The 25,593-nt window shown below is 41.5% G+C and overlaps 1 protein-coding gene across 3 annotated transcripts in view; it reads right to left on the bottom strand.

The window, feature by feature from the left end:
* The window catches only part of APP (amyloid beta precursor protein), a 212,352-nt gene that overhangs the window by 144,885 nt on the left and 41,874 nt on the right, over positions 1-25,593 (bottom strand). The window lies entirely within an intron of this gene.

Raw genomic sequence — 25,593 nt, 5'->3', positions numbered from 1 at the left:
CTTATCTAGCCTCTTTCACCAAGGATGGGTCTTAGGCACTGACTAAGTTCAGTTACCCTCTACATGAGTATTTAATTTCACTGGAAGCACACTACCTCACACTACATTGCAGTTCACGTTGGGAAAAGATTTTGAAGCATGTAAACTGCAGTCCTTACGGATGAAACTCAATGGGAAGATGTGCTCCTGGAGCACATCTAATGGGTGGTTAGTCCACATCACCAGACTAGAGCTAACCAAAGCAATGCCTGTGAAGTACACCTGGTGTGGATGCTCAGACCCTGCTGCTTCACTCTGCGCTCCCAACTCTCCTAGTACCACAGTAGCTGCTAACACAGCCTATGGCTCTTGCTTTTGATTTTCAAATGAACAATCTATCAGCACTAACAAACCCAGAAGGTAGTTTTCCTTTCCTCAAGCAATTCTTACCAATTTCCATGTCAGATCCGAGGATTTAGATGGACTGAAAATTACAGTCTGCTCATACCTACCAGAAAACCAGAAATGGGAACAAGCCTGAGGAAAAGCAAGTAAATTTGAGATGGCTCAAAAACACCCTGCAGAAGAGGAACAAAATCCCAACTAAAGAGAGCTGGGTTGAGATTGGATTTCTGGGAGTCCAAATTAGACACTTGAAAAACCACCTTTATAACCCTGACAGCCCTTCCCTGAGGAAAAAGAACTCATCTCAATCACACACCTCCCTCAAGCTCAGAGCATCCTAGTGCTTTCTAGCACTCCCCTGATTGAAGGCATAAAATGTTACTGTGGCAAAAATTATGCAAGCAGGTTATTTAAACTGAAGCTCAAGCAAAAGTTGCACACTTTAAAAGACACTAATAAACAACACCACAGCCTTTTCAAATTTGAGATAAAAAATCTTTGAATCCATGTGGCCTAGTAACAACAGTCATGGTAACAACAGAATGCAGTCAATGCATGATTAGAAATACTTGAGAAGAATTTACTACTTACTTTCATTCTGAAAGTGTAAAAGGCTAGTATAATTGTAAAATTAATCTATATTAACAGCTTTCTGCACAAAACAAGGCCAGATACAATGACACCAAGAAAATTACTACAGAAAGACATGATTTAAATAATGCACTTCATGCTAGAAATTCTGAACATCAACGTTGGCTTCTACTACAAAACACTAATTTTTCAATCAGATGCCTCTTGCTTTGTGTAAGCCCTTCACAGAACCCATCTGATATGTTTTCACCAGCACTAGCAGCACTCTCACCTTGCTACATTGCATGATTAAAGCATGGACAGAGGCTTCATGTGCAACCTTCTGTATCAGCACAGCACGCTAGATAACAGTTCAAAAAAACTCAGAAAATAAAACTGAAAATTTAAGACTGAAAGTTTCCTACACGCAGAAGAGTATAGTCCTGCTTTGATTTTTTTGTCAGCAGGAGACCTGGGCAGATGGTCATTATCCATATTACAAATATGCCACCAATTTTACACTGCTCGCAGAAAGTGGCTCCACAACAACTTGCTACTCCACCTGTTCCATCGCTGCTTCAAACACTGAATTCTGAACTGAAGCAGAAAGGTTGCAAATTCAAAGAAAGCTCTCCTTTCCTCTTCAATCTTTTTCTTTTCCCCAGGTTCCTTCAGTTCCACCAACCAGGTCTGCATACACTCATGCTCTTGACTCTTGTCACAGCACTGCCAAAATGGATTAGGATGTCACCGCAGTGGGAAATTTCACACTTGAATTACCGTGTAAATATTGCACTGCAAGGCATCAGAGCTACTTCAAGAGCTAACAAGCAAGATACAAGAGAAAGACTGGATTTCCTTTGGACACTGCCTTTAGCAACATCATGCTGCACTCTTGAAGTTCATACTTTGCAGATACCACATCTGAATAATTACAGGTCATGGTTACATAATGCCAAATGCCGTCACAAACCATGTGCTTGATGTATCAGTGTCACCAACAAGTTCTCATCCAGGATATTTTAACATTCCTCAGGGTTAAGTGTCACTTGTCACAAACAGAGGAAGCAAATGCCTTAAATAAGAACAACTAAACCAAAATGTTAAAAAGAGGAAGTCAGGAAAAATTTCAAAGGGGAACACGTACATAGCTTCAAAATGATAGAAAATAGGATTCTGATCTGTGAGAACAGAGGCACTTAGTGGTTTTCCTGAGGTGAATTTCTAAGGAGAAAAAGTGAACTATTGTTGTAGAACCTTATTGAAACAATAAAATGAGAGGCAGAAAATGTATTAAGATATTGGCTTCATTTTTGCTACTTCCCCAACCCACCATTTTAACTTCTGGTTAGTACAGTAGACCAAATGCTAAGCAGTTAATAGTATTTGCCAAAAGCGCAAAAGGACAAAGACACACAAAGAAGCTTCCTCTTCTGTTTCTATGTCAGTTACCAAACTCCTAATTTCCTTTGACAGCTCACACAAAGCTCTGTCCACCCTTCACAAGAGGAAACAAGCTTTGAATTTCATTATCAATGGGTTAATGCCAGCAGCGCGTATGGGCTGAGGAAAGTTGCCCTCACTAGACTTACGTAAGGTATTTGCTCTGAATTGAAGTGGGACCTACTTAGTGGCACAGAAAAATGAGCCTCATATTTATTTATAGTGTCCCTAATGAGCTACTGCTTTTTCTAGAGAGTCAAAGTGAGCAGCTCTAGAAAACTACTTTGCCATGGAAAGGCCCAAGACAGACATCACACTGGAGGGACATTGTGCAAATCAGCACAGCCTCCCTCTGTGAACTGGAGATGCCACCCTGTGCCCAAAGGACCACAACCTCTTGGGCCCACAGTTTTTGCATCTATTCACAGGAGCCTTTACTGGATGTATGCCCACCACCAAAGAACTTGGACTAATCCTGGGAAGATGTCACTTGATCCAAGGGTGGTGAGATCTTTCATTCTTCTCCACTCACTCTCTTTTTTTCTCCCTACTTCCCTCTCCTCTTGACTAACCCAGTGTCTTTAAGGCACAAGGGACTAAGAGCTTTCACACAATGCTTTTTGGATCAAATTAACCTAAGTCATCACATGTTTGATGTTGGTTCACCTTAAATATACTCCAAGGGAATTTCTGAATGTAGAACAACCTTGCTGTTTTCCAGGGTTGGCTTGGGAAATCAGGTCATGACAAGGTCTTAGAGGTATTTTCCAACCTAAATGGTTCTATAATTCTATGACACTGTCTAGATGGCTTTTAAATATTTCAAGGATGGAGACTCTAAAGCCTCTCCAGGTAAGACCTCTGCTAGTGGTGAAATAGCAGCATTGAAAGCAACTGAAATCCCTATGAAAGAGAGGTTTTTTTCAATCACTCCCTAATATTTGATTTTATAAGTAGGTTTCTCCACTCAGTCATACACACTCAGCAGAGGCAAACAAAGTTTGTACGTCATGGTGCGATCTGGAAGTCATGCTTGAGTACAACCACGAGACAATCACCTCTGATACTGAAAGACGTTTAGATTCGAAAGCATAGCATTAAACCTCCTGATGTTATTAATTATGCTCCTCATCTTCTAGAGTAACTCCAACTGTCCCAAGTATTGAGTCATTTACAGTATTTTCAAATAAATGTTTGAGATGTTTACAAGGTTAGCTGGTGATGAGATTAATGCAGCTATTTCAACTCATTTTTGCATTTTCTATTAACACAAGAACAACAGAAGTACATAGAATACATAGAATAAACCAGGTTGGAAGAGACCTTCAAGATCATCATGTCCAAGCCATCAACCAATCCAACACCACCTAAATAACTAACCCATGGCACCAAGCACCCCATCTTCTCCTGAAAACCTCCAATGATGGCGACTCCACCACCTCCCCAGGCAGCCCATTCCAATGGGCAATCACTCTCTGTATGGAACTTTTTCCTAACAGCCAACCTAAACCTCCCCTGGCGCAGCCTGAGACTGTGTCCTCTTGTTCTGGTACTGAAGTAAGTATATATGAATCTTGAAGTACTGTCATAATGTTTGGAATCTGTGGTACAGATTTATCCTTACTTCTGTCTGAACTTAAGGATCTTTCCCCTGTATATTACAAAATCAGAATCATCCCTGGAAAGAAAACAAGATTTGGTCTCAGAGAATCGAGTGCTCTGAATAACTAAAGGAGTAAGCTCAACCCGTGCAAGCGGTTAACTGGACACACACATGCATGCACTTGTACATACACACATGCACACACACCCCTTGTAAGACATAGGGTAGTGTAACACTTTAATATGAATTAAAAAAACAAAACCCAAAAAAGAATGAAAAAATAAACCCCGTGCTTTAAATTCTTTAGTCTAAGATAATCAGGAATTGGCGTTCATATTCATCAACAATTTGTAATGGTAGAAGACCTGGGAAGAAGGCAAAAAAGGTTGTTTAAAATTAAGGTGTAAAATGTAATCAGTTGATTTTTCTTTATTTAAACACCTTAGTATTTTTCTCCCAACTGCTTCCCACATCAGTTTGAATTCTGACTGTTCCAAATCAGAGATCTGTGTTAGCTTAGCTGCCACCAAACGCTCTATCAGTCTGCAGCAGACATTTTCCTCTCATCATTTCCTTCTTTTTCCTTAATCCTTCAGTTGTTTGCTGTACCTACTCATAATATCATGGCTTAAGTGAGACCACACTTTTGGTTTCTAGATTTTTCAGACAGGAGCTTTAGCACCTGTCACAGCAAGACTTTGACGCCAGCCTGAATTCAACTGTAATGCTCAACTCTTTACTCTCACAAAGAGAAAAAGCTGCTCAGTCTCCCTGAAAGCCCATTGTCCAGCCTCTCTGCAATAGGTGGCTGTAGAACTGGTGTTAATGCATCCCAGATCTGGCAGGCTTTTATGAGCTGCCATTCTGCTTGAAATCTGTCTCAGGCAGTCCGTGAAAGTAGCTATATTAAAAACTGAATGCAAGACATACCATAGAAGCAACACAAAAGAATATTCATACAGATGAAAGAAATAGAGAAGAAATTACTAATGTAAATAGAACAAAAATCAGAATGCTTTTAGCAGCTGCATCTTTAGCAACCTGAATCATTTGAATGCCTTAGTTTACTTTTAAGGGGGAGATAACTCAAATTTGGATACAGTTTGACTATATCCAGACTCTTTCTGCTTGCTATTCCTTCCCCCACCTTTCCCCCCCCACCAAAAGGAAAAAGAAAAAAGGCAACTAATTGGATCTGTGGACAAGTTTCCTTCCAATTGGAGCACCTAACTCTCTACTTTGAATATTCTATACTTTCCAATATGAATGCTACTTTAACACTGAGAACTGTTCACAGAAATTATCAGACAATTGGCTTTTAAAAGTTGTAAACAAAAATCATGAATGTGACACAAGGTAGCTATTTGCCTCTGTGCTTTAAACAGACAAAGACATTTCTTTATCACTTCAGTTACATACTGCGCAAACAGCTACTGCAAGCACAGAGGAAAATACACATTTAATAACCAGCATTTCGAAAGACTGTGGTCTTAAAATTGCCTGTGGAGAACCTCCTTTGACAGCAAGCATATCTGAAACTAAACAATGCTTCATCTATGGAAAAAAAAGCCTTCAGTTCCAGACTAACAAATCATAATTGGGTCGAAACTATTTCTATTCCTTTCTAGAGTGTATCTTTAAATAAGCAAATAAAATCCTCCTGAGTAATTTCCTGTCAGGGATAAAGAGCTACCTACATGTAAAAACCACAAAGAAACTACAGACCAGCTGTGTCCCAATATTTTCATAGAATTATAGAATGGTTTCTGTTGGAATGGAATTTAAAGATCATCTAGTTCCATCTTGCCCCTCCTGCCATGGGCAAGGACATTTTCTGCTAGAACAGGCTGCCCAAAGTCCCATCCAGCCTGGCCTTGAATACTTACAGGCATGGGGCAACCACAATTTCTCTGTTCCAGTGTTTCACCACCCTCACAGTAAAGAATTTCTTCCTGAAATCCAATCTAACTGTTAACCCTCATCTCATCACTATACTCCCTGATAGAGTCCTGCCTCATCTTTCCTGTAGGCTCTTTTTAAGTACTGGAAACCTGCTCTAAGGTCCACTCAGAGCCTTCTCTTCTCCAGGCCAAACAACCCCCACTTTCTCAGTCTATTCTCATAGTGGAAGTGTTTCAGCCCTCTTACCATCTTTGTTGCTCTCCTCTGAACCCGCTCAAGCAGGTCCATGTCTTTTTCACACTGGGGGCCCCAGCACAATTTGTTTTGCACATATAATTTTCTGAAGAGCAGTAACAAGCACACACTAAAGTCATTTTCAAGCATTTGGCATATCCATGCAGAGGAAGCATGCAATAATTATTTCTGTGTCCATGCTCAGTGTTTCTGCAAGCTTTTCAATCCATGACAGCAGAAGCAGCGATGCTGCAGAGTCCCAGCTGTCCCAGATCACCTGCAGCAGTAGTGACGTCACATGAGCAGCAGTGACACAAGCTCAGTCAACCCTGAATGAAATGCCCTGTTCTCAGTCTTGCAGTCTGCACAGACAGCTATATGCACATTCAAGTTACCCTACATCTCATGTAAAAATACTCTAATTAACTTGATTTTTTAACGACTTTTGTACAGCACTATAGGTGGTCTTGGTATAAGGTAATTTAGAATTTTTATCAAGATATAAATTCAGAATTAGGACTTGAGAGCCAGGAATTTTTCATCTGTTTGGGGTTTTGGGGGGCTGTTTTTTACTTAATGTTGCAAAGTCATGTAATTTAAAGGCTAAAAGTTGTATCAAACTAAAAACCCCCATGAGAAAAAGAACATAGGACTCTCAAACTACTGTGGAAAGGCCTCTTTGAACTCTCTCATTTACAAATAAGGGGGGAAAGAATTAAAGAGATTGCACACAATTAACACACAGCTATGGATGCTTATTACCTTTATGTTACCACTCTAACCAGCCAACTTAATTTTTTGTCTGTTTCCTCAGCAACTGCTGGGGTGAGTTACTATGTTGAACTCTTGCTCTCTGTATACTTGCTCTAGCTACCATTCTTGGTTAGATCTGCAGGCTAATCAGGTAAAACAACACTCACTAGAACCATAAAACACATACTATGGTATGTCAGCTCTACAGTACTGTTGGCATGAATACAATGGTTGCAGGCAGGGGCATAACGCCTTTATGAAAGCAAGGCAAGGGACAGAGGCTATGCAAGCCTTAGAAAAGTCTTAACACACCAACACAAAAGTGTACTATGTATGGTCCAGTTGACTGCTCTGGAGAACCTCAGAGGTCCAACATCTGCAGACAGCAGCTGTTGTGTTTCACAACAAATTAATTGTATACTGTTGTGCTGGCTATCTCCCAACCACCACATCCTAGCCTCCTCCACTCTTCCTTTTGTCTGTTGTCAAGAGTTAGGGTTGGGCTGGCCACTAAAGGGACAGATGCTATAAAACTGTCTCCCCTCCCAAAGGGAAGAGAAAGGGAGTAAGGGAGAAAGGAGTTTTTAATGGATGCAGCCTCATTAGCTGAGCCAACCCTCAGCCTCATCTAGGAGGTTCATACAGGTCTTAAATCTACCTCTTAGGAACCATCTAACAAATCATTCTCCCTCCTTCCATTATCCCAACCGCTTCACACAGCACAGCTGTTCAAGATTCCTGCCATGAAACTCACTATTTCCACCCCTTTCATCTCAACCCTTGCCTCTCCAAACCACTTACCCTGGCATCCTCTTAGTTTCTGTTTTCAACCTGACTGTGCATGCTGAGACTCTAAGTCCCATTCTATGAGGCAAATGCTTTGTCCTCTTGTCCTACGCATCTTTTAAACCTCTTCACTTCCTCCTCCAAGCATGAAAAGGCAGTATATTATTTCAACACCAAGATTTCCTTTATTACTGATCCAATTCTATGGAAAAGAAAACAAAACCAAAACTAAACCAAACCAAAACAAAAACCAACATCAAAACAAACCACACAAACCTGAAACCCAAACAAACAAAAAACCCCCCACAACTCAACAAAAACACCTGGTGTGTGTGTGCAAGGAGAACATGAAACCTACAGGCATTATCCAGAGATGTCAGGAGGAGACAGGGGCAGAGAGGATGAAGAGATCAAGATACTGCTGCAGTTTCACTCCTGGTCATGAGAACATGCACTCACTAATTTTTCTCTGAGCAGGATGCATACAACATCCTGGTACAGTATTCCAAGTGCCTTTAGTATATTGAGAGCAGTGGAAACATGAGCTGGTTTTAGTACAAAGACCTGTTTGATTGGTTCACTCACACAAAGCTTCATATACACACCATCTCATCTCATCTCATAAAAATCCCTAACATACTTTTCTGTGGAATTTCAGGGGAGACTGCCAGTTACCTTGCAATTAAGGCACTCAGAAAAACTGCCAGATGTGAGGCAGCCAGCTCAACCTTAAGTCACGCACAGGGCCCCGTGCGTTAACGCAGGCTTAACTGAACACTCCCACAACGTTGGAGTGTTCTCCTCTGCGCACAGAGAAGACAGAAGCCACTGGAAGCAGAAATAAGGCCGCATGGTCAACCACATTCTCCTCACTGCCTCTCAAGGCCTGGATTTTATAACGAAAATACGTTGCCATGCCACAAGCAAATTCAAACCAAAAATCTTAGGCTTGCCAGGCAAATTCTGTTTACCACATCAGGTCTCTTAACTCTCTCTTGTGGAACTACAGAAGATATCCAACTGTAAAACCACAGAGTAAACACAGTTGGTCTTACTTTCTCTTCTAAGCTGCTTCCCTGACCACTTAAAGCACTTACTGCTTCAACTGCAACGAGCACTTTATTTCTCCATAGGCATAAATTTTCATTCACAGCAACACAGCAAAGCTGAAGTTGCCATGACACCATAAGTCCATTTAGTTTTGCTCTGATCACACAGAAACATAGCAGATGAGGCTGTGCCTCGTCATAGGAACCTCGTACCCATGGCATGACTAGAAGCAATTAAGTTTTGGGTTTCCAGGGCAGGAGGGTTTTGTGGGTTTTAGCTTTCTTGTTTGTTTCTGTGTTTGAGTTATTTTTTATCTCAAAGTAGTATATCAGGTACAAAGGGTAAGAACTATAAGGACTGGCAGCAACTCCTTTCTTGATCACAGAATCACCAAGGTTGGAAGAGACCTCAAAGATCATTGAGTCCAACCTGTCCCCACAGACCTCATGACTAAACCATGGCACCAAGTGCCATGTCCAATCCCCTCTTGAACCCCTCCAGGGATGGTGACTCCACCACCTTCGTGGGCAGCCCATTCCAATGGCTAACAACTCTCTCAGTGTAGACCTTTCTCCTTACTGCCAGCCTAAACCTCCTCTGGCGCATCTTGAGACTGTGTCCTCTTGTTCTGGTGCTGGTTGCCTGGGAGAAGAGACCAACCCCCTCCTGGCTACAATCACCCTTCAGGTATCACATCAATACATGAAACATCAGTGATCTGTATACATTACCTAATGCACAAGGAGCACATTTAAACATTAGCTGTGTTGGCTACAGTACCAGAATCCAAGGGGCTATAATAAAGGCTCAGCTACCTGACCTGAATCTTCAAAAGAGTATTTGTTAGCAGAACTATTTTTCTAAAAAGCAAACATTAAAAGAAAAATACAAAATGAACCAATCATCAATCTGACCTTTCTCTTTGCTCTATTATTGTAATGAACATGAAACACTATATCATCTCAAGAATGACAAGCTTCAAAAAGGGTTGGCAGGCAAAAAAACCCCAGATCTTGTGCCAGCAGTTTCTGTCTAAAGATGGGATACTCTTTGAAGACATGAAATGAAACAATTTAATAGCTTTGTGAAAATAACTACATGTGGAAAGTTACAAGTTCCTTTTCCTCAGGTTTTGAAATAAATCAATGTAAATGGGCTATAATATACATTTTAAATCACCAAATACCTACCTAAATCACTTTCACAAACTTCACCTAATATAACTCCTACCTTTCTGTCAAGCAGGAACACAGTGACTGAATTGCTGAGTTACGTTTGTTGAGTAGATCACAGTATGAAATGTACCTAAGCAGCAGCATAAAATCTATGAAAATATACTTGAATAGAGAATGTTTAATTTTTTTCCCAACTATTTGCAAGTTCTGCTGCTTACAAAATGACCTACTTTATGTCAAAGTTGTCCTCAGGGCCATGCAAGAACTGTCACAAAGTAATAGGCCTGGGAACTCATTTTTAATAATCCAATTAATTTATGCATTCTTGAGTTTAGTGGGGAACTAGCCAAAGGGTAATGTATTAATCTAAGAGCCTGGATTCAGTTGTATGAATGCCCTGAGAGACAAATGCAGCTGTGATTTCCCTTCTCATGAAACTCATTTCAGGCTCTAGTACCAAGAACCTAAGTGGCAACATAGGGTCAATATTCTGGAACAGTGGATGTACTCTGTTGTCCAGAATACAAGAAAATCATGCATGGTTTAGCTCTTTAGTGAAAGGAATAGAGAAAAAGGTTGGGCAATCTGCAAGTTGGAAACACAATCCCTGATGCTCTAAAATTCAGCTTGACCTTACAAAAACCCACAACTATGTGTGAAACAAAAGGTACAGGGGGCAAACCTGCAGAAAACTATCAGCCCAGTAACACTTCTTGTTTGTGAAAGGCACAGAAATGTGCATTCAGTGTTTAATGCTTCCGTGTCTTGGTCCTTTAAAACAGGATACCTACAGTAATTACCTGTGCAGTCCTAAAATGACTGAAAACCCAAGTAATCCAAATTTTCTGCTAAATACTGTAGCTGCTAAAGACATAAGCCATCATCCTGAGCCCATGTATGATGTCCACACGGCTATTGAACAGGAGGACCTCCCAGCCATCTTCACTTTTGAGAACAAAGGCTTTCAGTCAACAATCCCTCAGGTTAAGTTTTGCTCAGTGTGACCATTTGAGGCTGTGCCTTTAAGAGAGACAGTGTTGGGAACACTGGTTGAATGTTTTTGGTACTAGAACAAAACCACTGAGATATTCTAAACGAATTTCATTGGTGAATGGGCAAAATGCAACTTTAAATTGTAGGGCAGTTGGAATTCTTTCTCAGTTTGGGTTTCACCCTGTTCTGCCTGCCTGCTTCTCAGCGAACTAGCTGGAGCTGACCTTGAGATAAGCAAAACTAATCCTGCATGTGCTTTTGAAGCTTAATAACAATTCTTTTCCTTAATAACTTGCCTTTCTTTCTCTCTCTAGCCCCTTTTTGGGATAAAAAAAGGGAGGTAGGGGGGCAGAGAGGGGGTTACAGGGAGGGAAACCCTCCTCTCGAGGAGGGAATTTTGTTGTGTTATTTTTCTTTGCTGTATATTTCTGTATATATATTGTAAATACCTGTATATATTGTGTTATATATAACCTGCTTCCAATATATGCTTGTAAATATAGCTTTGCTCCTCCAACTGACTTTAGCTGTGGTTTCTTACTCTGTGGGGGAGGGAGAGCTAGGCCCTCTCTCAACCTACCCCACTCCGGAATCCATGGACAAGTGTCACTTCGAAAGCAAAGCAAAAAACGAAGTGAGCATCATCTGTGTTTTACTATAAAGCAAAGCCCTTCCCTTCTTTTTCCACAACAAGACTACCAAGTTTGCTGGACTGCACACGCATAGGCACAACACCTGTAGTGGCAGATTGGGCTAGCCCTGGGTGTGAAACAGAAGTAGGCATGCAGTGTCTCCCAGGGCAATTCAGCTGTGTAACACTCGGTTTGCACACTTCCAGTAACTGCTAATACCCTGTACACTGCACTGGTTAGGCTGCACCTCGAATACTGTGTCCAGTTCTGGGCCCCTCAGTTTAGGAAGGAGGTTGACTTGCTGGAACGAGTCCAGAGAAGAGCAACAAAGTTGGTGAGGGGTTTGGAACACAAGCCCTATGAGGAGAGGCTGTGGGAGCTGCGGTTGCTTAGCCTGCAGAAGAGGAGACTCAGGGGTGACCTTATTACTCTCTACAACTACCTGAAGGGAGGTTGTAGACAGACGGATGTTGGTCTCTTCTCCCAGGTGGCCAGCACCAGAACAAGAGGACACAGTCTCAGGCTGCACCAGGGGAGGTTCAGGTTGGATGTTAGGAAAAGGTTCTATACAGAAAGAGTGATTGCCCATTGGAATGGGCTGCTTGGGGAGGTGGTGGAGTCACCATGATTGGAGGTGTTCAGGAGAAGACTTGATGGGGTGCTTGGTGCCATGGGTTAGTTGTTTAGGTGGTGTTGGATTGGTTGATGGGTTGGACGCGATGATCTTGAAGGTCTCTTCCAACCTGGTTTATTCTATGTATATGTATTACTGTTTTTTTCACACTAAAACACTCATGCAGCAGAAAATGCTTCTTTGTTGCTGCAGTAATGCAGACCCCCGTGGCTTGGTTTATTTTCCAGCAACGAGAACACATTATGTAGACCTCACAGTATCTCAGACCCAAACCCCACCACTGCATACTTGCAGTAAGCCCAAATAATCAGGGGCTCCAAAACTGCACCAGTTCACAGGGCAGCACAGGGAACGCTAAGAGCCAAAGCTTTTGATTACCTTTTCTTCACTTACAGCTAATGAACACTGCCACAGAGCCAGCTATTGATCCTTGTGGACAGGGGGAGGAGAAAGGGTCTGACAGAAGCTGACCATAAATTGATGCGTAAGCACCAAATTTAGATGTGTCAAGCTCCCAGTCACTGGACTGTCTATAGGCACTTGTACATTTAACAGAAGCAGCTCAGAAGCACGCAAAGCAAAGAACAAACTGTACCAGTGCTCCACCCTCCACCGAAAAAGCAGCTAAATATTTTCTTGCCAGACTCCTTTCTCCTGCAGTCTGTTCCCACACAGATGGCAAAATGTTTGGTTTTTTTTCTTTTTTTGTGGCATTGTACTGCACACTCCACTGAAGTCAGTGAGAACCCTGACACTGTCTTCTCTAGCAAGAAAGACTGAATCCACCACTCAGAGAAAGCCAGAAAAAATGAAAAGCTCTTTCTTCTATTTTTTTTTTCTCTTACAAAAGAACAATCTCAAAAGGATTAGGATGGCTGCCAAATGGAGAACCCAGCAGCTCTTCAAATTGCTCCCAATGACTCAATTGACCACAATGATGTTAATGCCAAGAGAACAACACTGTTGTGGCATAGCCATTAAGTCAAATCATATCCAACCAAACTTCCATTCCAATATATACAAGACCTTATCCTCAAGCAGAAACAGGATTGTGTTTCTCAGTTCTTAAAGGCATGCTGACCAAAGGGAGTGTCAGAATGAACTTACAAAGTGCAAGTTGATTATGAATCTTCCAAGATAAGTTGATCCAGAATTTTAAAGGACAGAGTAAGAAAGACACTAATCCTGCATCTGCTTTCCAATGGAACTTGCCCATGTACATGCTTCCCTGTACCATGTATCTTACCATCAGATCTCCCAACCTACTCATACAATGGGTGAACACCAAAGCCAGGAGAAAAGAGCACTCACCTCGACTAGATTCTGTTACAGGGCTGAAAGTGCAAATGTCACCATACATCTCAGTCCATGTACTGTATGAATCACGGTTTTCAACATGAGTAACACCAGTAACAGCCTGCTGAGAGTGTGGCACAACTATTGCCAAGCTCTAATACCTACCCTGGGTGAAGTGCTCTGTTACTTGGGATTTAAACCAGGCAGTCCCAAAACATAACACAAACCTGATTTTGACCATCTCCAAGTACACAGGACAGATAGGTAAATACTTCTATCACTTTTAAGGGATTAACAGCAGCCCTACTCCACAGAAATTTCTGAACTTCACACACCTTAAGCTTATGGAATATTTTGCTCTTGAAGAGATTTGTAATAGACAGTTGTTTCTGTTTAAGCTTACACCCCATTCTCATTGAAGCACACTCTCCAAAAAAACACAGAATCATGGAATGTTAGGGGTTGAAAGGGACCTTGAACAACCACCTAGTCCAATCACCCTGAGTAGGGTGACCTAGAGTAGGTCACACAGGAATGCATCCAGGCAGGTTTTGAATGTCTCCAGAGAAGGAGACTCTCCAGGCAGCCTGTTCCACTGTTCTGCCACCCTCAGAGGGGAAAAAGTTTTCCTTATGTTTACCTGGAACCTCCTGCACTCCAGCTTGCACCCACTGCCCATTGTCTTATCGCTGGACATCACTGAAAAAAGCCTGGCTTGGTCCTCCTGACACTCACCCTTCACATATTTATAAACATTAATGAGGTCCCCCCTCAGTCTCCTCTTCTCCAAGCTGAAGAGTCTCAGCTCCCTCAGCTTTTCTTCATAAGGCAGACGTTTCACTCCCTTAATCATCTTTGTGGCTCTGTGCTAGACCCTCTCAAGCAGCTCCCTTCCATTCTTGAACTGAGGGCCCCACGACTGGACACAACATTCCAGATGCGAAAGACACAGACATGACCACAGAAAATTATTTACTGTGTTAGCAAGGCTTAGGCTTCAAAATGCAAATTCAGCCCTTCCTGACTACTGGTGCTCTCAAGTTGGCTTCCTGTTTCACTGATTCTTAAGGTACACTGGGCTAATTGTATGGTAACACTAAAATCTGGGGGAAAGTGCAATCCTGCTGTCTGACTACTCTTAAAAAGCCAACTGAGACAGGTCTGATGTGTAGCATCAGTCCTCCTCCTGTCTGAGCACTCAGTTACTTGCATCCTGAACATTAGTACCCACTGCACAGATGAAGAGCAAGTTCCTCCAAGAGGCAGATACACATATAACTTTCACAGAGGAAACAGTATGTGAAAAGTCTCTGTGTTACTTCACTCTTACTGCTGGCAGGGGGAAGAACAAGAAGAGAAAAAGAGGAAGTTTTAGCATGACGCAGACTAACATTTCCAATTCTGAAGCTATGGAAAGAGAAGCCCAGAAGATACTGCGTGCTGAGTACACCAACAGACGGAAGGTGTTGATGGAGTCTACTAGAGTCTGCTCTCATTTCTTCTTGCTGTCTAACAAATCCCAAATCAACCAGTTGCTTGAGGCAGCTAATTAACACACAATGGTAAACAAGTTCAGATTACTCAAGATATTTTGTGTAAAACAGCTTGACCATTCCAGTCAAGTACTTCTTGAAGGAAAGGATTTTTAAGTTGAGGAAGCAACAAGAAATCCTTAACACTCCATACTGCCTTGGTTTATCCGGAGGGAGATTACTTCTCACTTCACAGAACTGTACCTGCACCTGTTGAAACTTTCAAAAACAAACAAAAAAAAAGGCAGATCAAAGCTTTAAAAGCTCTTATCTTCAGGATTAAGTAGAGATGCAATCTACTTTATTACTGCGCTCTCTGGCTTAGCAGCTTCTGTTGTTCAGCAGGATAACTGGTTCAGAGATAAGCTTTAATTTCTTTAGTACTCGTGAAAGTGAGACATTAAACGAGCCTGCAGCTCCTTCTCCAAAGACTAACATAAGCAGTAAAGTCAATGTAAGCATTTGCAGACTTCAAGTAACTCTGTACCAAACCCTGGTGCAGTACGAGCAGTTCTGCACGGATCTACTGCTGCAGCCCTGAGATAACCGCCGGGCTGACCCTTAACACCTCATAAGACAGACCAGGGCTTCTCCACAGGAAATTGTGTGACCTGGCTCCAATATGTGCATTATGCTTAAGGCTGGGTTTTAGTTTGCTAAACAACAGCAACAAAGATCACTATTCTTACAAAACAGCATGTGAAACTGACACTTCTCAGTAGGGCCTCTCCTTCATCTCCTCCAGCTGCAAATCCCCAGCAGAAGCAAAAGCAACGGAAAAACCAGCAGCAATTTAGACTCTACATTTGAGATGGAGGCTCCATAGCCTTTTTCTCCAAATCCTTATGGTAGGCCTGTGGAAAAAAAGCTTAGCATATGACCCAACAAAACTAAATTTCAGATTGGATCCTCACTACAAGGACACTGTATTACATCAAATTTCTCCGTCTTCAATTCAGCTGTCAATTCTCCTCTGTCGTTCCTGTTGTCATCACATTGCCTACAAATAGCAGCCTTGTTCATATTTATTTTCTCCTGCCTTCTCTTCTCTCCTTTTACACATGGACTTCGGCATTTCAGATTTCTATGCTCTCCACTTATGTTCCTACTGCTGGAGCCACATTTGCATCTCTGATTAGCATGTGCCCTGCTCTTCATCACAGGATTGATTTGACATCTGTCTTCCAGACCTTTTTTTCCCCCCCTATTAAAATTGTTTATGTTGTCACTGGGGAAATTCAACTATTAACTGGATGTGATCTTCTGAAAACACGTAAGACCAAGAAGCAGAAAGTTGTAGTCTTCAGAAATATGTGAAAGCTTCTCTTCACAAGCTGTTCAAATACCATAGGAAAGCCAGCCCCAGGTCAGCTGTCATAAGAAGAGAAAGCCCTGCCCTCCCCTTCCAATTCTGCTCATCTGACCCTAGGTGAGCCAGGTAAGAGGAAGAAACTCCTTTTTAATGGGTAGTTGTGGGGATTAGCTTTGTGCCAGATGAGTTGCCTGAATTTCCTCATCACAAGATAAGACATATGCTAAAATTTGGCAGAGAAGAATGATGAGGAGGAGGGGAAGAAAACCTTCTCTTTCTGCAACAGCATGTACCGCCCAAGCTCAACACTTCTGCTAAACCACTCTGTAGCAGCACTCCTGGTAAGTTTGGTTAGAAAGTCTAAAATTAGCTTGCACAATCTGATAGTCTCATAGGAGAGACTGTTCCTGCTAGAAACCTTAAGCTATAACAGCTCAAGATGCTGCAGTTGAAAGCATGCAAAAGTGGGGACACTCAGGAACTTCAAATCTGGCTGAATATTGGAGTCTTCTTGGTGAGGCATTCTGCTCAAAACTTCAAACCAGAGTGATGCTCTTGAGTTAAAAAGCTGGGCTAGAGGAATGGAACTGTGATAGGAACACATCACACTGCTGCCCAACATAGTGGCTCTGATATGTACTGGAGGCAAAATCTTGAAAGGTATCTTCCAGCCTTCTTCAATGCATTCTCAACAATAGCTCACAATGAGTTTATACAATAATACTAAAAAGTACACACATACTAACCGACAAAGTATTACATGTTTAGCTTTAATAAGATCAGCCTTATCAAATCCTCTTAAGTTCTTTGTTTAGAAACATAACTGTGATTCCTTCTTGGATGATCCCCTCTGATATTTTTTTTCCTGGATGGAATGTAGAGACTTGTCAAACCACGTGGAAACTTGGACATGCAACATTAGCTGCACCATTTCACAGATGTTTACTCACCAAAATCAAATTTCCCTTTTCTGTTTTTGGTTTGTCTTTTTGAAAGTCTGTAATTGGCTTAAAGAAGGAAAGGGGAAAAAACCAACAACAAACCAACACCAGGATCTTGATATTGCATCAAAAAAAAATTGATAGTTTTCCATGTGCAGTTCACAAGTTGACTTTACAAAGAAGCTATTTATTGACCACAACTCTCTGGCAGAGATGTCTTCCCAGGCCAAGTGGACAAAGTGAGTAATGAATGGAGGAAATAAGGTGGTTTATAAACACTTTATTATGACTGTTGTTCAAGAAGACATATGACTTGGATTAAAACCCAAATAAACTAAATCACACTGGTTTGTAATCTAATGGAAATGTGTGGTTTCTTCAAACAGCCAGAACTGGACATCTGTCTCTTCCAACCTTGGTGATTCTGTGATCTCAAATATCATTACATTTCCATGGGGTCAGTGTTTTTCTAAGCTACATAATATATATAGAAGGAGAAACAACCATGCTGGCAGGAAAAAGTTTGGTACCAGCACATATTTCCTCATACCCAGATTAACAGTATTCATGTTTTAATACTCATACTCAGAAGAAAAAAAAATTCTAAACATGGTATTGCCATCACTGTACAAGTAAATTTCCTTTTTTTGTCTTAACATATGCAAACAGCTATCTGCAGCCACAAAATGTGAAGCTGATGTTTTAATAGACACTGTAATTCATCTTCTAAACACTACATAGTATCTTTCCAGCACAAGCTCCTTAGCTAAAGAGAAGGACAATTTCCCTCTCCTCATCCTCATCCTCAGTGAGCTCTGCAGCGGGCTCTGCAGCCCTGGCACCCTTCCAGGGGCCTCTGCACAGCCAGCCTTTCTGTCTTTTTGTTTAATAACCCTGAAAGGAATGTCTGAACCTGGAGCAGCCTCCCAGCACCTGGAAGGGACAAAGCCAGGAAGGGACGAAGCCAGGAAGGGACTTTTGCAAGGGCTTGAAGTGATAGGAGAAGAGGGAAGGGATTGAAGGAGGGATTGAGGAGAAAGTTCTTCCCAGAGAGAGTTGTTAGCCATTGGAATGGGCTGCCCAGGGAGGTGGTGGAGTCACCATCCCTGGAGGTGTTCAAGAGGGGATTGGACGTGGCACTTGGTGCCATGGTTTAGTAGTCATGAGGTCTTGGGTGACAGGTTGGACTTGATGATCTCTAAGGTCTTTTCCAACCTTGCTGATTCTATGAGTCTATTCTATTCTATCTAGAATTCACCCTAAGGCATTACAAGAATTAGGGAACTTAAATGCAATGCCTCTGTTTTCAGTCTCAACATTAGGATAGATGTCTCAAGAGCTCTGAAAAAAAAAAAGATCATCTGAAAGTCTAAAATCCTCCTTTAAAAAAAATGTTCATTAGCAATCTTCAATAACACCTGTGGAGTGAAAAATCTCACCCTGTGCAAGGGTTTAAAAAAAAAAAAAAACACAACAAAAAAGCCAGCTGAAATTCTGTTTAAATTACCTTAAAACAACATGCTATAGCTATATAAAGGAAAAACGTGGATAAAGCCATCAATAACTAGCAATCTATTCAGAAAGCTCTTCATGCTTACAAATTAAAACTGTTCCACAGCCATCTAGAATCATTTTCTGTAAGGAACACACATCTATAAAACCACAGTATCAGTGGGACCTTTTATTAGCCCTAGGTATACACTATTTGAAAGATTGAAGTCTGCATTCAGTACAGTATTATATAGAAATGCAATTGGATAAAAGCTAATCAGATAATAATGCTGCGGTGTGAATTAGCAGTGGGAATAAACTGCTGGGGGAAAAAATGGAGTGTCACAGAAATCAAGAAATATTTCCCCTATCCAACCTTGGGACACTGACCAACTGCAAATCCAAGCAAGCATTGCCTTCCTGACAGCTTCAAAGCCACAGAACAAGAGAAAGTGCCATTTTTTCCCCATGCCTGCAGTATTGACAACTAAAATATGTGCATAACAGCCTTTTACTTGCAGAGACTTCTGAACATAAACCTATTCTGCATTACCAGTCTAGACACATCAGCCCACTGTCTACTACTAATAAGCTTCATATGTACTGTGATAGTGAAATAAACACATCTGTAGTCAATACTTATAATTTCCATATATATTGAAGTAGACAGACAAGGATCAAACAGAGGGAAAACAAAAAAAGGAGAACAAAAAGGAAGGAAAAAAAAAAAAAGCAAACACACCACACAAAAAGGGGAAAGAAAACCCACAGAGACTAACACAAGGGAAAGCAAGGAGATATGTACCACAGGAAAGCCACAGAGCCATCCATAATGTAGAAGACATGGAAAAATACAGAACAGCACAAAGCACACTGCCTATCCACATATACACAATCATGTACAGACTTGATAAAGACCAGAAAGGGCTGAAGTCCCTGAACACTCAAAACCACCCAAACCCTGCAGGTAGCCCCTCTGCTCTCAGGAGGGCCATCCGCAAACAGTCACACTTGTACCCAATCCATCCATCTGCAGAGGTACACTTGCAGACACCAGAGCCGTGGTTTCAGTGCCTTTAAGTGGACACAAGCCTGACAGTGGTAGGGGAAGATTCTTGCTTATCCCATCCCTTGTTCATTTACTGCTAACACCTCTCCACAATCAGCACTAACACAGAAGGTGGATGAAGGAATTGACCTATGCCTGAAAACATCCCCCTCTAAGAACAAAAACTTACCACAGTGGAAACTTCCCAGAGCTGAAGACCACCAAGAATGATCTTTAGCAAAAAAGGGATAGATCTCTGTCAGACTCAAGTGTTCATGCAAGCCTGGTCTGACTATGTGGGAGAGAGCAGATTAGCATGAACATTTCCTTCTCAAAAGGGTTGATACATAAGAGCTGTGTAATTAAAATAGATTTTTCTTTCCTTAAGGTAATCATCACACTTTATGCCTGGTACTTCTGAGGCTTATAATATTATTTTTTATAGAAACAGTTGCTATCAGTCCATATTAGAGTTACATAGTATGAGATGATGGGGAAAAAATAGCAGACAACTTAGAATAAACCAGGTTGGAAGAGACCCTCAAGATCATCGCGTCCAACCCATCAACCAATCCAACACCACCTAAACAACTAAACCATGGCACCAAGCACCCCTTCAAGTCTCCTCCTGAACACCTCCAATGATGGTGACTCCACCACCTCCCCAGGCAGCCCATTCCAATGGGCAATCACGCTCTCTGTATAGAACTTCTTCCTAACATCCAACCAAAACCTCCCCTGGTGCAGCCTGAGACTGTGTCCTCTTGTTCTGGTGCTGGCTGCCTGGGAGAAGAGACCAACATCCGTCTGTCTACAACCTCCCTTCAGGTAGTTACTTACTACAATAACTCTGTGAGGAAAAATACAGCAGTTGGAATGGCAGTAGAGGTCCACTGTGTTGCATCACCAGGACGCCTTCCCTGCAACATCCCAGGTTTAGAAGCAGTAACATCTCCACAGACCACATCCACCACTGCCCAGCCCTGTCAGAAGTTTCTTGTGTTTCAGCAGGACAAGAGTTATACAAGTCAAGTTTTGCTCCCTTCCCTAGGTATCATATAGAGAGACATCGCCAGGTATGGTTAGCTGGTGCTTTTGCAGCCTTAATGAGCAAACCACAAGCACACAGCACAGCAAGATGATGATAATGTAAAACATTTCCTCCTTTTAGATCTCCAGTTTAGCAGATGTCTTTGACATCTTGATCACATACTACATAGTTGCCTGGTAGTTCAACTATGAAGAAAAAGCAACAGGACTACCCTGCATACAGTTACTGAATTAATCTATTTTAGAGGACAGACAACACGATCATGCTCTTGGCACGAACACCATAGGAGCAGAACTCATTGAGTGAGGTGAGCCATTCATCTAGTCCATCATATCTGAGAAATTCAAAATTAATCTAGGAGAAAATGCAGCATTGCAGCTTCATTAAACACTGCAGCACACATTTAGCTAAGTGCATGCTTGTGCAGACAATCCTCATCCATTTTCATCCAGAAATGTTTTCCTTCCACAAGGAAAACATGTTAGTTCAAAAGGAGCTGAAAAATTCACGGCAAAAGCAACAACATGCTGAGAGCCTGATCTTCTTCATATCATTTCTTTTTGAGACATGCAAAAAACCCCAGTCTACATAGGGTGGAGGGATGTTTTTATTACCAGCAAAAGAAAGCTAGGCATTACCTTGCAACATGTGCTCCAAGTTTTATTAGTCACTTGATCTGAAATATATTTAAATGGTAGACTACAGCCTGGGCTAAAAAGCCCAGCTCTCTATTTCAAGAAGATTATACAGTAAGTATACTAAGACTTAACTGCAGGATAAATATACTGACAGTAGTAGAGCCTGCTTTCCCAAAATCTAAGCCTTCACTGAAGCAAATGAGATTTAAGCAATGGCTGAAGAATGAAGCAATTCAACTTTTGCTGTGCACCAAAAGGCAAGCAAAACAAAAGACCTCAATAATCAATGCAAGTGCTAAGATACTGTTCACCTTAACTTTTAAGCATGACTGTGCACATCTCCCAAATATACCATCCTACATTCCTCTTGAAAATGTCATTTGCTTTTAAGGACAGTCTGTGCTGCCAAAAGTCTGTATGTTTTCCACGTTGTTTCGTTAAACGGCTCATTTTCCTCAGAGCAAAATGTATGGCTTTTCAGGTTGATGAATTTAGGGTAGCAGAGGTTTAAAATTCATTATCTTCCTCAATACAGTGGCTATTTGGTTTGAGAAGCTAGAAAGAGCACATTATGCCTCCTGGGCAAAAACAACACAAATTAGGATGAAAATGACAAGATAACCCAGAGAGAAGCCATTATCAAAGCAGTAAGACCATTTTCACTGCATCTGAAATTTTCTTCTCAGAAGGCCAAATTTTTTTTGTCATTTCAAAATCAATGGCATCTGTGACAGTTCAACAGACCCTTCAACAGCCCTCTTCAGAAGCCCTCAACAAAGACGAAAGGTAAATGGAACTGCTGCCACCCTTTCTCCCTGCCTGCTGTGGTTCTCAGGGCACCAAGCACAGAAGGATTATTAAAGACAGTGGCCTTGGGAGTCAAGTAAGTGAATAAATACAAACATGTGGCAGTCATTTGATGGCCCTTCTGGCCCATCCACAAAATGGGGGAGTTGAGGACTGCTTTAAAGCTGGGAATTGTGGGATGAAATTAAAGCCGAAGTCTTATTATGGTCACGTTTCAGTTTGCAGTGGATCTAGCTAAGAAGTGGCTTTGGGTTTCCTTAGCAACTTATGTGAACAGGTGGCATAAAACACAGATTTGAGAAACTTACAAGCAAATAATTTTTGGAAATATTAAATATTGAAGACTAGAAACGTCAACACTGTTCTGTCAACAATTATAATGAGCTCCCCGTTGTGTGGATTTACCCTGCTATTTTCTGCTCCACATAATACAAAGGTATAAGGTAAGAGCATAGTAGCATGCTTTTATAATTAATTTGTTTCTAAGGAAGACTTCTGTACAAAGCATACATTCAGTGAAAGATGCTCATAGTCCTCAATGGTGTTTATAAAGAAAGTGAACACATAATGACTTCACAAAAGAAACCAAGCAGACAAGACAGGACTTCAGAGGTGCCAGGCCTAACATCTGCCAAAGCCAACACATATTCAACATTTGAAAGGTATTCTAAGCATCCAGCCAAAGATCTCACAGCAAGGCAGCTGCTGATTGCAAGGCACAGCTAGATCTCCAGACTCCCAGGTTCCTGCTCCAGCTGCTCAGCCGTGCACACAATATCCAGACCCAAGCTACTTTTGGTCTCAGAGGAAACCCAAACAGTTCCAAGAGTTCTTAAAATGGAAATGAGCACCTCAAAAATAAACTAAGTGGAGGGGGAAAGACATGCAAAAGACAAAATTACTTTTTTTGCCAGCTGTGAGTGTTGGGTTTTTACAATTAATTTTTGACATTGAGTTTAGCATGGATAGCAAAATCATTTCAGTCCAAGGAACTCCTGTAATGTATCCTAATTGCTAGACAAAAAACTCAGTACACTGTAGCTCTTCAAAACTGCTAATAAAATGTATACCAAGATCTTCCATCTGAACACTCAATTCAGTTTAAACAGGGGACTGAGCACATCTAACTTAACTTCCTGCTCTGGATATTTGTGTGACTCTGAAAACACATACTGTGTCCAGATCAGCTTTGTGAAGACTGTTTAGCAAGACAAGGAGCTGACCAGCCTCTGAAACACACCTTCCTTCAACAGGAACATGCCACCCCAGCACTTGAATGTGTGTGGATGAGGGTACCCAGTTTCTCCCACAGAACCACAAAAGCAATCCCCACCTGTTTAAGGACACTTGTCAAGGGCTGCCAGAAAGAAACTCTCCCCTGGGGAGGGAGTAATCCAGTAATGGTGCATGGCAGGGCTTTTATTCAACATCCCTCCAAAACAACCGGTACTGCAGCACCAGCAGCAAGACCAGATTGACCAGTGGCTTGATGTGAAGCGTCAGCTTGTAGAGTCACAACCCCTTAACGATTTTGACACACACAGAGGTGTAACCACTCCATTTACATTAATGTAATGCTGCTCTAGCACCTGCAGCACTAGCATTTGACAGCTGTTTGCAGATCAGGCACATGCCATTCTATTTTTCAGTAACGGACACAATTAATGTAGTGGCATGCTAGTAAATTGTCCTTCTCTTACCAGTATCTCACTCCACCCAAGAAAACTTGATTTTGCTACATTAAAAAAAAACAAACAAAACACCCAAAAAACCCAACCAAAACCCAAACTACCAAAAACACAACAGCAGCAAAGCCACCAGCTTAGGCTGTGAATTAGAGAATGTGCTGATTTGAACACAGAGGCAATGGATGCACTGCGCTTCCAGAACCTCTTCTTGTGACTTCAGCAGCAGAGTTTAAGTGAAGTCAAGGAAGTTAGAAGGCAGCACTCAATTATCTTCCATTTTAAGTATGCACAGCCAGGGCTTTGTCATCTTTCAACTGTGTTATGTGTTGTCCAAATATAAATTCAGACAGCTCCTGGGCTGCACTGAGCTCCCACTCAAAAGCAGCAAAGCAACAACAAGTGACACAAACTTTAAAACGTGTAGGTGGTTCTGCTTATTTCCCGTTCCTCCCTTTCTGCCCCCTATTCTACTGCCACTTCCTGCAGCAAGGCTTCAAAATCCTCCTACACTGGCAGTGGATGAGGAAAGGCCACGATGACAATCTCAAAGGGGGAAAAAAAAGGTACTAGGCTCCCTGTACATCCCCTCTGCAGAAGAAACTGGTATCCTTCTGTATTCCGTGCACCTTCCAGCCCAGTGCTCTGCCCACCACCCAGGCATCTGGCCTTGCACTGTCAAGAAAACACTCTCAGAGGAGTGCACCTCCTCATAAATTCTATGGCTACTGCTTTCTGACTGCTTTGGAGTTCCTCTCCCCTTTAATTCTAACAGGGCTTTTTAAAAATGCCATTCAACATTCAAAAATCACCTGACATTCAGCTGAGATTTACAGCTCCAAGTCCTTGTTCTGGACTCTTTCCCTACCTGCAGCATCTCTAACTGAGTTGCTAATCTACTGAGCTTTCATGACCCAACACCCCCAAAACTTTTTACATCTTACTGTCTGTAAACACATGAATTTCTTTCTGTAACATTAGGTAAGACTTTGGGGACTTTCATTTGTTACTTCCATCTTCTTATTCCTCACCTCACTCAGTATAATTCAGCTTTATTTAGATAAATCAAAGGAGACAACAGAAAATCAGAACAAACCTCTTAAATCTGACTGCTAGGTTAAGTTTGGTATTTTTGTTACTGGTAAACTGAATTTCACAAAGAGTAATAGTAAAAAGAAAAAGCTATTGGTGAAGGTTCAAATGTAACCAGCATTACAATACCTTCATTTGAATAGATATTCTGGGTCACAAAGCCCAAACTCAGAAAGAAAAAAAATAAAAACACCACCCCCAAAAACCCACACACACCAAACAACACCATCACAAACAAGCCAAAACAAAAACAACCACCACCACACAACAACACTGCAAGGAACAGAAGGAAGAACCAGTAGGTCAAAGGACAGGAATTAAGATGCTAAGAGAGCAGAGATCTGAAAAGTGAATTATCTTGCTTTCTGAAGAGGCATTTTCATGGAATTGGTTTGACATTTAGAAAGCAAGACAGCTACTGCTATGGCAATAAGTAATTGCCTCTCCTTTAAAAAACAACAAGGCAGAGATGGTATAGAAAGACATAATGACTAAAGCGACTCAAGCTGTGCCCTTTCCTTTCACCGTGTAAAATACACAT

The sequence above is a fragment of the Dryobates pubescens genome, chromosome 12, assembly GCF_014839835.1.
Source record: "Dryobates pubescens isolate bDryPub1 chromosome 12, bDryPub1.pri, whole genome shotgun sequence".
Lineage (NCBI taxonomy): Eukaryota > Metazoa > Chordata > Aves > Piciformes > Picidae > Dryobates > Dryobates pubescens.
The sequence above is the reverse complement of the archived record's forward strand: the minus strand, read 5'-3'. Positions and strand labels throughout refer to the sequence as shown.